The sequence below is a fragment of the Hippopotamus amphibius genome, chromosome 11 (genome assembly GCF_030028045.1).
Source record: "Hippopotamus amphibius kiboko isolate mHipAmp2 chromosome 11, mHipAmp2.hap2, whole genome shotgun sequence".
NCBI lineage: Eukaryota > Metazoa > Chordata > Mammalia > Artiodactyla > Hippopotamidae > Hippopotamus > Hippopotamus amphibius.
Genome location: NC_080196.1, coordinates 15,420,920 through 15,437,665, shown reverse-complemented (window position 1 = coordinate 15,437,665; position 16,746 = coordinate 15,420,920). Strand labels below are relative to the sequence as shown.

Here is a 16,746-nt window from a genome sequence, read left to right as displayed (position 1 = left end):
CCTCTCCAGTCTCTATACTTTGCTCTACTTCTTTTCATAGCACTGATTACCTCCTTGCCTTCTGGCCTACTGTACTTACTTACAATGCCTGTTGTCTTACCATCTGCCTTCCCTCTCTTGAATGAGACTCCCACTGGCAGGGGTCATTCAGAATTTCATTCATGGATGCATCTCGGGCACCCAGAATAGTACCTGGCACACCATAGGTGATCAATAAATATTAATAAATGACAAGACCTAACATTTATTGAGCACATGCTTAGACTAAGCACTTTACTATATGCCTTATATTAATTAATCTCGAGTCCTTACAATTGTTCGTCTCTATTTTTTTTTTATTGTGGTATAGTTGATGTATAACATTATATAAGTTTCAGATGTACCACATAGTGATTCACAATTTTTAAAGGTTTTACTTCATTTATAGTTATTATAAACTATTGGCTATATTCCTGTGCTGCACAATATATCCTTGTAGCTTATTTATTTTACACATAGTAGTTTGTACCTCTTAATCCCCTACCCCTGTCTATGCTCTATTGTTATTTGCATTTTATGGGTAAGGAGACAGAGGCTGAGGCATATTGAAAGACTAGCCCATAGTTACATAGACCTAGTAAGAAGCAGAGCCAGCATTCAAACACAGAAATGCCCAACCCCAGTGCCTGTTCTGGCCTATAGGACACATACCACCTCTTGGTGGCTGGGTACCTGGAAACCTAACAGACTCTTGGTTGACAGATTAGATCTATAGGATGGATTTGTCAGTGGAAGCCATTTGAAGGAAAGAGCTATCCAAGACAAACCTGGTACCAATGATATGGAGAGACAGCAAGGCTGAGACAGCTGCTAAGAACACTTATGGGAGGTAAAACTGGAATTTGAACTCAAGTTCTTCACTCGTCAATAGTTTATAAAGAATTGAAATTCACATCTTCCCTTCCTTTCTAAAAGGGAAATGCAGGCTGAATCCCTTTTAGTCTCCAATTTTTAGTAAAGCCTACCTAAAATAAAATTCGCGTAATGCTGACGCTTACTGGAATTGTTTTATGTGAGCAACTCATTTGGTTTCAGTTTTACCAGACAGGAAAAATGTGTTTTCATTCTTTACAGAGTGTCTCTAAGAATTCTTTACAGAAATGGGACTGACAACACAAAAATAGTATTGGAGCAAAAAAATCTTAATTTGGATCGTTGTTTTACCAATTCTAGCAGCAGTGCCTGATGATAAAAATATTCCCAAGCTTTTCAGGCAGGGATTTACTCTTCCGGTGCATATTTAGGGCAGGATGACCTTTCACTCCCTTTTGATGAGCGCTCTCTTGTGGTGGATTGTGAGTATGCACGTCTCCATCCTGCTCCCATGTTCTTTGTGACACAGGGCGAGCAGTGGTTTGTCTTGAGCATCCTCTGACGTATCTGGGGAAGAGAAGGACACCGCATCTTCAGTAGTCTCTGGTATTTTAGAAACATGAGGACATATATACTGTTTTTATTTCTAGACTTTATTTTCCTCTGTATTTTTTTCTGCCTACTGCTGTTACCATCACTGGTTTTAGTTATTATTTTCTCATTCTATTTGATGGCGGATAATCGGTGAATGAAAGTAGAAAACCCATTTTAAACAGGTTTAAAAGGCTTCAGATTTTAAACTCTAAATTCATTGCTTACCCAAACAACTCTGCATTTTTGTGTTACAAGAATAATGTGACTTAGAGGCTGAGAAATCTCAGCATGTCTTGGGATTGTGATTTCATCTCCTTTCAAAGCTGTCTGAAGGTCAGGGAGAAAATGGCAAGATTCGGGGAGATGAAGGAGGATGATGATTGTATAAGCCTTTAGGACGTGTCTCCTGCACATGGACACTTTGAGAATATGCCTCCTGGAAAATGATAGATATTATGTATAGATCACTAGTCTCAATTTAAATTCTCCTGTATAATGGCTGCCATTTTAATTTCACTAACTTAGGGGATGATGTCTTATGCTTATTTCAGGATCCAGCAAAAAGGTCTTGGATCTTTGGAGTCAAGCAGGACTAAATTTAAATCCAAACTCTGATACTTAGCAGGGCGACTTTGGGCAAATTACTTGACCTCCCTTGTTGACACAAGGGCACACAAGTTCCTATTTCATAGGGGCATGAAGTTCAAAGGAGGTCATGAGTGTAAAGGGCCTTTCACTTGGAAGGAAAACACCCACTCATCACTGACTTATTGTAATCTAGTTGGGATGACGAGGCCCACATTGAAATGCTGGACAGAGTATATATAAGACATTGAAATTATTTTGTGTGTACATCAAATTTTCCTTATTGTACTATCAATTTTACTTTGAAGCTATCTCAATAAGAATATATAAATTTAGAATTGGTATACCTTCCTGGTGAACTGAAGCCTTTAGAAGTGTTATTTGGTAACCCCTAATAACGTTGTTTGCCTTAGAACCTATTTGGTTTGTTATTGCTGCAGGTATACCAGTTCTTTCGGCTAATGTTTGCCTGCTTCAAGTCTGTAATTCCCTATCTGCAGTTCTGAAAACAAAAGGCTTTTTTTTTTCATAATTCATCTGGCAGCCTGATCTGTGCTGATGTGAAGCTGTTTAGTCTTTATTCCACTTAGTGTGAATGTTAATGTTTCTTTCAGAAATATTACTCTGCTTGATTATGAAGTGCTGTATCAAACCCCACTGGGGGTGTTATGTAGATATAACATATACCTCTATTAATTTCTTAAAATAAATTAAAATTAATATGAATTTGGAAACATTTTGTTCTAGGGTTTGGGTTAAGGACGTGTGTGTGTGCATATATATATTTTTATATGATGTAAAATATTTACAATATATAAAATATATAAAAACTATATAACATACATAATATAAAATATATAATACACATTATATATGTGTTACATACATAATGTATAAAACATAAAATATGTATAATATATTTATAAATTATAAAATATATGTAGTATATATTTTATTTTTCTAAAAAATGTTTATTTATTTATTTATTTATTTGGCTGTGCCGGGTCTTAGTTATGGCACAGGGGATCTTCGTTGCCGTGAACTCTTAGTTGCAGCATGTGGGATCTAGTTCCCTGACCAGGGATTGAACTTGCGCCCCCTGCATTGGGAGTGTGGAGTCTTAGCCACTGGACCACCAGGAAAGTCCCTATATTTTATATGATTACGTATGTAATACATAAAATATATGTTATATATGTATATTTCCCCCCATGTTCCTATGTCTCACATATGTGTCTTTAAGCAGCATTTAGCTGGATTTATTTTTAATCTAATACAACAATCTGTCTTTTAAATGGAAAGTTTAGTCTACTCACATCTATTTCTGATGTATTCGGATTTTTTTCTGTCCTCTCACTTTTTTGCTTTCTAATTGTCTTACATTATCTGTAGGTTCCTCCTTTCCAACATTCTATTGGATTAATTGAGCTTCCTTTCTCTTTTTTTAAAGTTTTTGCTCAATTAGCTAGGAAGTTATAACCTCCTTATTCTCTTAATGGTTCCTTTTGAAATATTTTCATGCATATTTAATTTACAAAGTCTGTAATCAATCAAAATCTTTAGCCCATACCTCAAAAATTCCAACGCATTTCATTGCTCTAATTCTGATCACACTCTCCCAGCTTCACAGTCTTTGAAGTAAGCCAGACAAAGACAAATATCATATAATATCATATATGTGGAATCTAAAATATGACACAAATGAACTTATCTACGAAACAGAAACAGACTCACAGACATAGAGAACAGACTTGAGGTTGCCAAGAGAGAGGGAGTATAGGGGAGGGATGTACTGGGAGTTTGGAATTAGCAGATGCAAACTATTATATGTAGAATGGATAAACAACATGGTCCTACTGTATAGCACAGGGAATTATAGTCAGTATCCTGTGATAAACTATAACAGAGAAGAACATGAAAAAGAATATATATGTATTTACACATATATATGTATAACTGAATCACTTTGCTGTACACCTGAAATTAACACAATATTGGAAATCAACTACTGTATATTTCAATAAAATAAAATTAAAAAAGAAACTTCTATTGGTTTATCATGTACAAAGCCATCTAAGAAACTCAGAACCAAATGAGATGGCTGGAAACCAAAATTTAGCTCTTAATTCAAAACTATGGGAACAGGACTTCCCTGGTGGTCCAGTGGCTAAGACTCCGTGCTCCCAATGCAGGGGCCCTGGGTTCCATCCCTGGTCAGGGAACTAGATCCTGCATGCTGCAACTAATACCTGGTATAGCCAAATAAATAAATATTAAATAAATAAATAAAATCCACGGGAAGAAATAATACAGGTGAATTAAATCTCAACTTTTCTTGGTTGCCATCTTTGACTCACTAATTTATACTTTCAAGTACTTCAGTGTGTGTGTGTGTGTGTGTGTGTGTATGTAGAGACAGTGTGGTCCACTCGAATATGGACTGAGGGAGAGAAGAGCTGCTTATCTATTAATGAGCTGTACTTTAGGCAAAATATTTAGTCATACGGTGGCTCATATGGTAGGATGAAATACTTAAATAAAAAAACCTCAAAGAGGAAGGAGGTGGCCAGCTTTTAACCCCAGTTTTCACAACCAGAGACTATCAATCAGAGTGGGACAGACTTCTAGGAAGATATTTTCCAGCGTACACTTTACCTGTAGGTTATTCATTTTCTGCTTAAAGATAAGGATTAAAGCTTTTCATCACCGGAAAGAAAAAGTACCCAAATTTTGGGGCACTTTCACATTTTTGGTAGATTTGTGCAATAGCAATTAAAATGGGGATATCTAGAGAGATAGAAATATGAGTATTACATATATGTGGCTGAAAGCTGAACTTTGAGAATTGTAGGTATAAATGACTGAAATCTGCTCTGCAATCCACGGATCGGATCGCAGGGGTGTGGTGTGGTCCGGTGCGAATCAGCAGCGGAGGTGGACCGCCACGGCATGTGGTCCACGTCGGATTCAGAAGCACATCAGCAGCTGATTAAAAACCAGGATGGGATGATAGAGATGCAAAATGGGAGAAGTGTCTTCAGCCTGGACGCTGAACAGCAAGTGACAGAAAACCAATCCAAACTAAGTTAAACAAAACGAGTGGTTTATCTGAAGAGCATAGAGGTAGCTCAAAGGACCATCACAGGACCTACAGCCATTCTGGGGTCCCCCGGACTGAAACCAGGAACCCAAACACTGTTAGCTCTCTTGCTCTCTGTCTCTCTCTGTCTCTGTCTCATCTGTTCCACTTAAGCTTCCTTCTCTGTTAATAGAGATGGACATTCTCTGCCCAGTAGGAAACGTGGCCTTCAGCAACTGTCAAAGTCACATCCTGAAAGATCTGCTGCCAGAGATGTCTATTTATCTCTGAATTGCAGTTGGAAAGATCCTAGGGAAGGACTCAGACTGTTCAGATGGGATTCTTTTTTTTTTTTCTTTTAAGCTCTTTATTGGAGTATAATTGCTTTACACTGTTGTGCCACTTTCTGCTGTACAACAGAGTGAATCAGCTGTATTTATACATATATCCCCATAACCCCTCCCTTTCGAGACTCCTTCCCACCCACCCTATCTCAGCCCTCTAAGTCATCACCCATGATCGAGTTGATCTCCCTGTGTTATGCAGCAGCTTCCCACTAGCCATCTGTTTTACATTTGGTAGTGTATGTATGTCAATGCTACCCTCTCACATCATCCCAGCTTCCCCTTCGCCAGCCCCCCTCCTTCCCCCAGGTCCTCAAGTCTATTCTCTACATCAGATGGGATTCTTACGCTCACCGCTTGGACTATGGGACTATACTGTGGCCAAGGGGTGGACTTTCCATTCACTTAGCCTAGGTCACATTCCCTTCTTTGGGCCAGAGTGAGCAGCTCCTGTACTGGGTGGTGGCTTGGCACAGACATGACCACTGGGACACGTGTTTGTGTGGGACAGCCCCTACGATGCACCCCTGACGGTCACCACCCTGGTCCTTCCTAGCACCTCTCCGAGGAGGACGGCTGGGCAGTTACTGTGAGAGCTTCACCCTGGGGGTACGTGTGAGCACGTGTGTGGTCAGACCGCCTAGAATCCGGCGGCTGCTCCCTGCGCCACTTACTAGCCGAGCGATCTTCCTATATACCAGCTTCCTTGTTTATAAAATGAAAAATAACAATAGTACCAACCTCATGGGATTGTTAATAGGATTAAATGACTTATATGTAAAGCTCCTTGAATGAGCTGGGATATGAAAGCTTCACTGTCACCGTTACTAAGAACCAAGCCATAAAGACCACGCACTAGATAAGGACACTTTTCATGATCTCGTCCGTGCCCTTTACGTCAGGGCATGGATGAGAGTTACTTTCCATTTGTCCTTGTTTGCTCACCAGCAGCTGTCCAGGCTGTCCCTGCCAGATGCTCAGTGGGGCTCTGAGGCTGTCCTGTGTCTTTCTGGGCCTCCATCCCAGGGTGAGTGTCTTTCACATTTTATGATCCCAGACAGTTTATTTCTCAAATAAATAAACTTTTATTATTGGGTCTCTATGAAGCCTCAGAGCTAAAGCCTCACTTAAGCTGACAGTGAGCAGAACTGTATCACCCTTTCTGAGCTGGCTTCGCCTGGTCAGGCCTGCATTTCTGAGCAGCCTCCCGCTACTTTGCAACCATGCTTCCTCCTGCCCTTGGTGGCTTCATGTCAATCCATTCGCCATCAGGCACTCTTTTACCCATCACAGGCTTCTCATTCCTAATAGTGTGTCTCTAAGGCCTGGATTTACTTTCCCTTAGCTTTTTTTTTTTTTTAATACATCTTTCTCTTCACTTTATTACACAAGCTTCTATGTCCTTATCTTGATCCAACTCAAGTCAGCAAATATTTTAGACCAACAACTGTGCTTGGATCACTCATCTTACTTCCTTTTTCTTTTCTCTGCCTTTAATTCTCTCTTTTTCAGTTTCCTTCATAGAGGGAATCCCAACATTTAATACACAACTTTTTAATACTTGAAGTAAAATTCTCCTAGTTGTTGAAAATATATTGGAAAATAAACCTTCGTATATCAAAACTTTGTGTGAGAGCAAATTCCAGGTGAGAAGAAGTTACATATACCTCCTTCTTTTATCTATATGTCTGTAGTTAGTAAACTGTACATTGTTTATTCCATATAATGGGTTCATTAGTCTCATCTCAGTTAATCTTTTTGTTGAATGTATAAAGTCCTGAGTTTTGAAGTCATTTTTCATATTTATTTATTTATTTTAAACCACTCAGAGTTTCTTTTTTTTTAAATATTTATTTATCTATTTATTTTTGGCTGCTTTGGGTCTTCATTGCTGTGTGTGGGTTTTCTCTAGTTAAGGCGAGCAGGAGCTACTCTTTGTTGTGGTGCACAGGCGTCTCATTGCGGTGGCTTCTCTTGTTGTGGAGCATGGGCTCTAGGCATGCAGGCTCAGTAGTTGTGGCACATGGGCTTAGTTGCTCCGCAACATGTGGGATCTTCCCAGAGCAGGGCACGAACCCATGTCCCCTGTGTTGGTAGGTGGATTCTTAATCACTGTGCCATCAGGGAAGCCCTCATATACTTTTAAGAGAAGTGCCTGAATCAGGTAGATCTATCAACATTTATGGTCTCTAATTGGTTGATGAAGGTAGTTAAATCAGTCAGGAACTTTAGACTAATGCCTAAAGAGGGTTTACTCTACTGTGGGTATGGTTTTGTACACTTTCATGCCTCTTAAAGTGAAAATAATTATATACCTCATGTGTGGAAGATAAAGGGTTAGTTGACTGTCAGTAAATCTCTTTGAATATGTAACTATGTAACTAGAGAAAAACATGTTTTAAATAATTTATCATGCGATCATAATCCATGGGAAGGCAAGGATGCATAGATAGGTACTATGTTTGCAGACATTTACCTGATTTCATTGCCTCTCATTCTTTTCACAGAAAGTATTAGAATTCTTAGTCAATTTCTGTAAAATGGTACCCATTTGCTAAATAGTTATTTTCTTGGAAGACATGCTAGGTCTTCTGCAGAATCAAAACAGAGAGGATTTAGGAAAAAGCGGAGGGGTCCACAACCTGAATCTTCTATTTTAAAAATCACATTTACTATTCATTCATGAATTCACCAGTCATTTATTGAGCATCTCTGTGTCAAATCCCGTGCTTTGAGCTGAGGACTCAAAGGTGAATAACATAAAGTGATGCCCTTGAAAAGCTGACTGTCTACTGGGGGATCCAGACCTGTAAATGAACAATTATAACAGAGTAAAGTATTAAGAGACTAATGTACCAAGTGTTGTGAGAGAAGGAAGGAATGAATGACTAACTGCTTGGTAGGGAGTCAGGAACATCTTCATTCATTTAAGGGATTAATGGTTCATTGAGAAAATAGAGACTCTAGAGAAGGGCATTTCTTGAAATAGGTGCAAAGACCACAGTGGTCTGCAAGTGTGTGGAATGTTCAGAGAGTGGAGGGGAGCTCAGTGAGACATGTGGGTAGGACTGTGTATGAGGTGAATAACAGACTGGGGAAGACCTTGTGTTTCATGCTGGGGATTTCAGACTCTCTCTTGGAAGGAATAATTTCCTGACATGAAATGGGGAAATGATTTGATCAGAATCAATAAAGAATTAGAGAAATACTTAGTGAATAAGACACTGAACCTCTGGAGATAATTGAATAATTGTCCTTCAGAGCAGCCTTGGGGGAGTTTTCATTTAAAAAAGGAATTTTTATTCAGATAAGTTTGAGAAGAGCTGCACATTCAGTTCCCTCTCAGAGAAACATTATTTACCAGAATTTATTAGTGGCTCCGTGAAGACCAGCATAAAAGATATTTGTTTAACTTTACTGAAGTCAGTATTTTTATAAGGCCATGATATAGATTTGACAGACAAAACTCTGGACATCCAGTTTAAAGTTGAATTTTAGATAAACAACGAATTAAGGGATATGGCATGGGACAGTATGTGAACTTAGAATTCTGAGAAGCACTTGCACAGCACTTTAAACTTCAAAGATATTTTCTGCTGTGTATCTAATGAGACAAGAAAACGACTCCACCCCCTAGAACTCCATGCATCCTTAAGAGATCTGTTTGATGGAATTTAAACCTCTTTATATTAATTGTAGTAGATACTAAATGTTATCTTTTTTTGTGTGTAATAAGAACTTTAAAGTCTACTCTTTTATCAGCTTTCAAATATACAATACAGTATTATTAGCTATAGTCACCCTGCGCCATGTTACACATTGCATCCCCATGACAGTTATTTTATAACTGAAAGTCTGCACCTTTTGACCACCTTCACCCACTTCTACCCCCCTCCCCAATTTGTTCTCTGTATCTACAAGTTTGGTTTTTTGATTCTGCATATAAGCGAGATCATATGGTATTTATTTTCTCTGACTTATTTCACTCTTAGCATAATGCCCTCAGGGTCCACCCATGTTGTTGCAAATGACAAGATTTCCTCCTTTTTTTGTGGCTGAGTAATACTCCATTGTGTATATATGCCATGTGTCCTTCATCCACGCATCCATCAGTGGACACTTAAATAGATTCCATGTCTTGGCTGTTGTCAATACAGTTGACCCTTGAATAACATGGGTATGAACTGCAAGGATTCACTCGTACTGGATTTTTTTTCATCAAATATGTGCAATAGTACTACATGATCAGCAGTTGGTTGAATTTGCGATTGCAGAAACTTGGATGTGGAGGGCTGGCTATAAAGTTATAATGTAAATTTTTGACTGAGCAGGGGCCAGTGCCCCTAACCTTCAGATAGCTTAAGGGTCAGCTGTTATGTTGCACTGAGCATGGGGATGTGTCATATTTTCAAGGTAGTGTTTTTATTTTCTTTGGCTATACATCCATAAATGGGATTGCTGGATCATATGGGAGTTCTATTTTTAATTTTGTGAGGAACCTCCATACTGTTTGTCACAGTGGCTGCACCAATTTAATTCCCATCAACAGTGCACAACATTTCCCTTTTCTCCACATTCTTAACAACACTTGTTATTTCTTTTTGGTTATAGCCTTCTAACAGGTGTAAGGTGATATCTCATTGTGGTTTTGATTTGCATTTCTCTGATGATTAGTGATTTTGAGCATCTTTTCATGTGTCTGTTGGTCATCTACATGTCTACTTTGGAAAAATGTCTATTTGCTTAAGAACAGCCCATTTTGTTGAAAGTTTTTTTCATCAAAAATACATGAATTTTGTCACATGTTTTTTCTGCATCTATTGAAACGATCATATGATTTTTAATCTTCAATTTGTTAATGTGGTATATCACATTGATTGATTTGTGGATGTCAAACCATCCTTACATCCGCAGGATAAATCCTACTTGATCATGGTGTATAATTCTTTTGATGTATTGTTGATTTTGGCTTACCAAGATTTTGTTGAGACTTTTTGCATCTATGTTCATCAGGGATATTGGCCTATAATTTTCTTTTCTTGTGGCATCCTTGTCTAGTTTTGATAACAAGGTAATACTGGCCTTGTAAAATGAGCTCAAAAGTATTCCCTCGTCTTCAATTTTTTGAGAAAGATTGGTATTAATTTTTCTTTAAATGTTTGGTAGAATTCAATAGTGAAGCCATCTACTCCTGGACTTTTGTTCTGGGGGAGGTTTTTGATTACTGATTCAATCTCCTTACTAATAATTGTCTGTTTAGATTTTCTGTTTCCTCAAAAAACAGTCTCAGTAGGTTGTATATTTCTAGGAATTTATTCATTTCTTCTAGGTTGTCCAATTTGTTGGCATGTAGTTATTTATAGTAATCTCTTATGATCCTTTGTACTTTTATGACATCAGTTGTAATATCCCCTGTTTCATTTCTGATTTTATTTATTTGAATGCTCTCCTTTTCTTGTTGATACTAGCTTCTTGCCAATTTCATATTTTCAAAAAAAAAAAAAACACCAAAAAATTGTTTATCTTTAACTTAAAATATCTTTTGTATTTTACATTTTTTCCATTTTGCATTAACTATATGTTAATATAAATGAAAGTTGTTCTTCCTGAAAATGATTGAAAAAGTATTCTCAGGACTTCACTGGTGGCACAGTGGTTAAAAATCTGCCTGCCAAAGCCGGGGACATGCATTTGATCCCTGGTCCAGGAAGATCCCACATGCTGAGGAGCAACTAAGCCTGTGTGTCACAACTACTAAAGCCAGCAGGCCTAGAGCCCATCCTTTGCAACAAGAGAAGCCACCACAATGAGAAGCCTGTGCAGCACAATGAAGAGTAGCCCCCGCTCGCTGCAACTAGAGAAAACCCGCATACAGCAACGAAGACCCAATGCAGCCAAATAAATGAATAAATAAGTATAAAAGAATTTTAAAAAAGTATTATCCTTCCAGTGATAGGATTTAATTAATAAATTAATCTAATTATCCAACACATATCTATTGAGAGTGTAGGCATGTACTAGGCACTGAGGATATAGAAATGTACAAGGAAGACATGTTCTCTGCCCTTTGCAGTATTTATAGTACAGTAAACAGCCTAAGCCAATCTGTGGTCCTCCAAACTGAGCCTAGCACAGTAGCTTATGCGTGATCTGGCTCCAGATGATTTATGTAGCACCACCTCCCACCATCCTGCAACCTGCCTTTTTCTCTAGCCATATTTGTAGTTCCCAGGACATACTAAGCTTTCGTACCTGCATGCCTTTGCATGTACTAAGGCCTTTCCCCAGAATGCTGCTGCTCTTTTCCTCCCTCCTCATCTTCTCCATGTCATGCTTGGCCTTCAAGATTCAGTTTAAACATGAATCTTGGAAGCATTTCCTGATATTACCTCCCCCAGTCGGATTGGATGTCCTTTTTCTTTTTGCACTCCAAATATTCTTCCCTACCCAAATACAACTCTATCATCACAGTTACCGAATAGACTTGCTGTAATTGCTGATTTACTTGAGTCTTTCCTCCACATTAAACTATTAGCTACCGGAGACCAAGGACTCTGGGTTTTTACATTCTTACTACCTGGCACCAAGCCAGATAGATATTCATAAGTGTTTGTTGAATGATACATTGAGGGTCAATATCTTTCTGTCTTATATCAATAGGCTCTCCTCCATTCTCTCCGGCCATCATCATGATACTGAATTATTCTGAAATGAATTATCAGTAAAAAAAATCATTATTTTCCATTTTGTGAACTATAGGACATGACGTTGAAAGACAAAAAAGAAAAACTGTAAGTACCCTCTGAAGAAAAATTTTAAGTAGTGCTACTTTTTGATTGCTAAGAACTGCCACCAAAGCCATGCCTGAGGTAGTTAGGAAGGGACAGTTTGACCCACAGAGGCTCTTGTCAGAGAGGCTGGTTTATATGCAGTCATTATGGTTCTGTGAATGGCAGCTGTGGCCCCAAACCAAGGAAAAAATTTTACATCTCCTCAGAGTGGTAAGACGGTTGGGCTTGTCTTGGTGAATATGGCCACATTCCACACTCCGATAAGAATTGTTCTGCGTTGTGTCACTTACAAATGCCAAACGCCAGAAGGGAAGTCAGAATTATCTCCTGTTAGAGGATAATGAAGTTATAGTTTAGTTAATGATGACTTTATTAGACTAAAAGTTGAGAATGAATATATAAGCCTACCTTTTCTATGTCTTGTTCTTCTATTGCATTTCTATATACCCATCTTTCCTAATCTCGTTTTCAACACCAAACAAAGACAGGGGGGTAGATGCAGTGGGGCCATAGCTTGAAGGCTGAAGCCCTTTCAATGGAGAGAATGGCTTCCACAGCAGGGATATTATGCTGTGTCCCTTGCAGATCCAAACAGAAATGTGCTTCCCCCTCCTCTCCTAGTCACACCCCTAATTTTGAGTAGTAGTTTTAAAACCTCAGCCACCAAGACAAAAATGCAACTCAGACACTCAGAATAACCTGCATATGCCCTGGAAGGCTGGGCCTGGAGACCCAGGTGATAAGGGGGGGGGTTCTCTTTGATCGAAGTTTGTGATTGTTGGCTTGGGAAGCTGGGTGATAGCTAGAGAAGAAGGTCTAGAGGCACACACTGTAGTGTTGAGAAATATCTGTACAGTTTTTGCCCTAAATTTTTGAGGTTCGGTTCAGTTTAAGAAAGACTTACAGGCTGTGGTAGGACCAGGTGCTAGAGATATAAAAGTTTGCAAGGTAGATACAATCCCTGCTCTCATAGCTCTTGTGGACAAGTAAATACAAGGACACACAGACAAGCGTTATGATAAGGGAACTGTAAGATGGGAAAAGACCATCTTGGAGGAGAGGCTATTACACAGCCTGATAATCAAAGAGAGTGAATGGAACTGTCTAACCTTTCCGTATAGAAGGGTAGGTAGCTGGCTTGACTTATACCTCTCCAGTGAAAGAGCAACGTCAAGGGTCTGCATTGGGTGACAGAAAGTCTATAGCCCAGATGTCCCTTCTTTTCTCAGTTTTTCTAAGGAACTAATATGAGAGAGTCAGCAGAGCCAGCGGTGGTGGACTCAGGGATAGCTGGCGGGGATCACAGTGAGGGATGTCATTGGCAGGGGAATATCTGTGATGCTAGCTGTGACAGCCATGACTGTGTGCCAGCAGTCAGGAAGGAAATGCCAGCCTGGTGTTGTACTGATAAGTCAAGGCAATTAGCAGCCAAGTGCAGAGAGAGTGAAAGCAACATGGTACCCAAGGGCAAGGAAGTGCGGCCTGAACAATACCTGGGGTTTGTAAAGGGATTTACCTGGGGTACATGTGCTCCTTTGGAAATGGAGAAATGAGAGAGAATCTGTCCTCTTTTCCTGAAGACTTTGGATTGGACTACAGATGTTTGTTACTGGAAAGGGCATTAGCCTTATAGGTAGGGTTTCATTTGCGTGGTGAGTGAACTTATATCCTCTTTCAGGACATCCTTTTACCACTATACATTGTGTGACCAAACCGATAAGATGATGGAATTTAATATCTATTTCAAATCATTAATTAAATACACACAGCCTAAATAATATGGTCATGAAGCTAAGAAAAGTAAAAAAATCCTATCCCCTTTTCACAAAGACTTTCAGATCATCTGGATTATGATAACTGGCAGTTTACGACGATGCTATTCCCCAAGATTGCTGTTAGGACCAGAGCACAAGCAAGATCCCATGATAATGAAGTTCCCTTGAAACTAAGTTCCTTAAATGGTGTTAGAGACAGACTATAAAACAGAATTCTGTACTTTGTCAGGATGCATTTAACAAGACTTTGGTGTCTATCTGGTATTTGGTATTTTTATGACCTGTAGAGCAGCAAGGCATGTGAGCATGGCACCCAAGATAGTTACATAGTAACAACCAGTGCAAATTTTGAGATTTACTAAACATGTTTTAGAATTAAAGATGTTTGAATATTTCCATAGTGCTCTCTCTAAAATAAACTAGAATACAGAAAATTCATTAATTTACTAAATACTGAGACCTCACAAAGTCCTTTCATAAAGACACTTAGGAAAAAAGTGTCTAGAAATTTAAATAAAAGGAGCAGATGTCATTAGAGTTACTTCTTGAAACCATAATACAAACTGACACCTTAATTTTCCTTTACCGTAAAAACTATAATCCCTCTTCTGGTATTGTCATGAATTACTGACAGTAAGTTACAAATTGCTCTAGGATGTAGAGCATAACAATCTCTTTAACAGGATGAAAAATGAACATGTATCAAAGAAACAATCCTTTACTACTGATAAAATTGCAAATCACTCATCCTCCTAAGAGCAGTAAATAACCAACCTTTGATTGAAATACATAGTATACTTCACCCCAGTTCCAACATTCGCAGGGCCAGGCAAGGGCACAAATGGAAGCCCACACGACATAGGTCTAAACCAAGCTAACACATTGCTAAACAAAATATGTTCTATCCTCCTATATCAATGAATGTACTTTCGTGATTGGAAGTCAAGGTCAAATTTAGAATTCTCAGACCACTTAGTGGTGAATGTCTGCAGTCCCCCGGCCACCCCTCTTCTCACTACCAGCTCCATCCTGTACTGTGGGGGCCTTGTGGCATATGTGGAACCCTAGTCTTGCATACAAGCTCTGTCCACCGTCTACCACCTCCCCAAGAGCGGTCCTAAAGGGTTAGGAGTTGATGTTCTAGCTGTTATGTCTGTCTTGTGCCAGACCCAGAGAAGAGACCAGTGCAGGCCCTGGAAGAGGGCTCAGGGTCATTTGGGAAGGGAATTCCAGGATCTTGGGTGCCTGCTGTGTCATCTAGAGAGAGGTCATGAGCTCTAGACTGGTGTGTCCATTTGGCCATGAAGGGAGGGCACAGGCAGAGAAGAGTAGGAGTGAGCTGTCTATATATGGGGTCCAGGGCAGGAGACTTTCTTGTCCACTTCGTAGGGTGGGCACTGGGTAACTTCCTGGCACTTGCCTAAGGGCTGAAACCACCCCACTCCTATTTAACAGTGCTATACTCTCCCAGTGTGTCTTGTTTATTTCCCTAAGATAATTGCTTTTATAAGCTTCTGGACAAACACAAGGATATGACATCATCCACGGGAAAAGAGGCCAGGAGAAGGAAAGGTGGCTTCCAGATATTACTGGAAGTTTGAGTTGCGGAGAGGATATGAGGACAGGAAACTGAAACCATCCTCTTACTTTTGAGAATCCTTCTCCAAACCTGGCAAACTTTCTAAAACAACCAAGTGCATCTGCACCTTCTGTCAGTCAGACGCCCTTCCCAATGGCACTCGTGCCACTCGCTCTTTACCATCTCTTCCCTTTTGAAGGATGCCAGCAGGGCCAGCTGTGCTAGATCATCCTCACCTCTTTCTGGTAGTCATCTCTTGGCTCTTGCCATCTGTATCTTCCTGTGTGACATCAACGATTTCTTTGTGGGTCGAGACCTGACCTGGTACGTGCCTTTTCTCCCACAGAACGTCAATTCATCTTTCCCTGTTTACCTCATGTTGAGTGACTCATCTGGGGGTGGAGTGGGAAGGCCAGCCACACCTGAAAAAATGTGCCTGTTGGATCCTGGAGATTTAATTGCTTTGTACTTCACCTTTGATTTTACTGTTTCAACCAGTGTGATCAGAGAGATGAGACTAAAGCTATGTGTTGACATTTCCACATTTCATATTAGGAACTAGAAAATGAAAAGAAGGACGATCTTTTTTTCTGGTGGGGGGCATCCCCCTTTCACCTGTGCTGTGTTCCTTAGCTCATTTCCTGCCAGGGAAATTTCAGGTTCAACCTGTTTTTTTAAAGTTGTGAATCATATCAGTGACTCAAAGCTACTTAGGGGAGGAAAAAAAAAGCTAAGCTGGCTGTTTACAAAGAATCAAGCCTAGTAGGGAATATGAATTATTATTCTTGGAACTTATGGCAAACACCCACTAAAGTATTATTCATTCCTTCATTCAGCAAAAATATGTTGAAGCAAAAATATGCTCAATGGATGGTGTCATATATAAAGGCAGCTAAATATTCTTTTCTGAAAGATGCATAGGTTTTTAAAGTTGGATTCTTATTCTCATGAGGGAAACAAAATTTAGAAGTAGTAGTTACTATAAATTTGTTAACTGTGTTATCTAAAAAAAGAGAGGAAATATGGAGTTCTTCAACCCAGACATACTGTGATAATGAGTTGATACATTAAACATTTATTTTCTCAATCACAGAGCTGGGATAGACCTTAAGGATTACACACGCAGCTTTTCATTTTCACTCATGAG

The 16,746-nt window shown here is 39.3% G+C and overlaps 1 long non-coding RNA gene across 1 annotated transcript; it reads right to left on the bottom strand.

Moving 5' to 3' along the window:
- Window positions 1-362: 362 nt before the first annotated feature.
- LOC130831572 (uncharacterized) lies at window positions 363-15,931 on the bottom strand. The gene is made up of 3 exons (XR_009048076.1): window positions 15,836-15,931; window positions 3,602-3,662; window positions 363-1,419 (listed from the first exon to the last, which is right to left on the bottom strand). It is a non-coding gene; the product is annotated as an uncharacterized LOC130831572 (long non-coding RNA).
- Window positions 15,932-16,746: the final 815 nt, after the last annotated feature.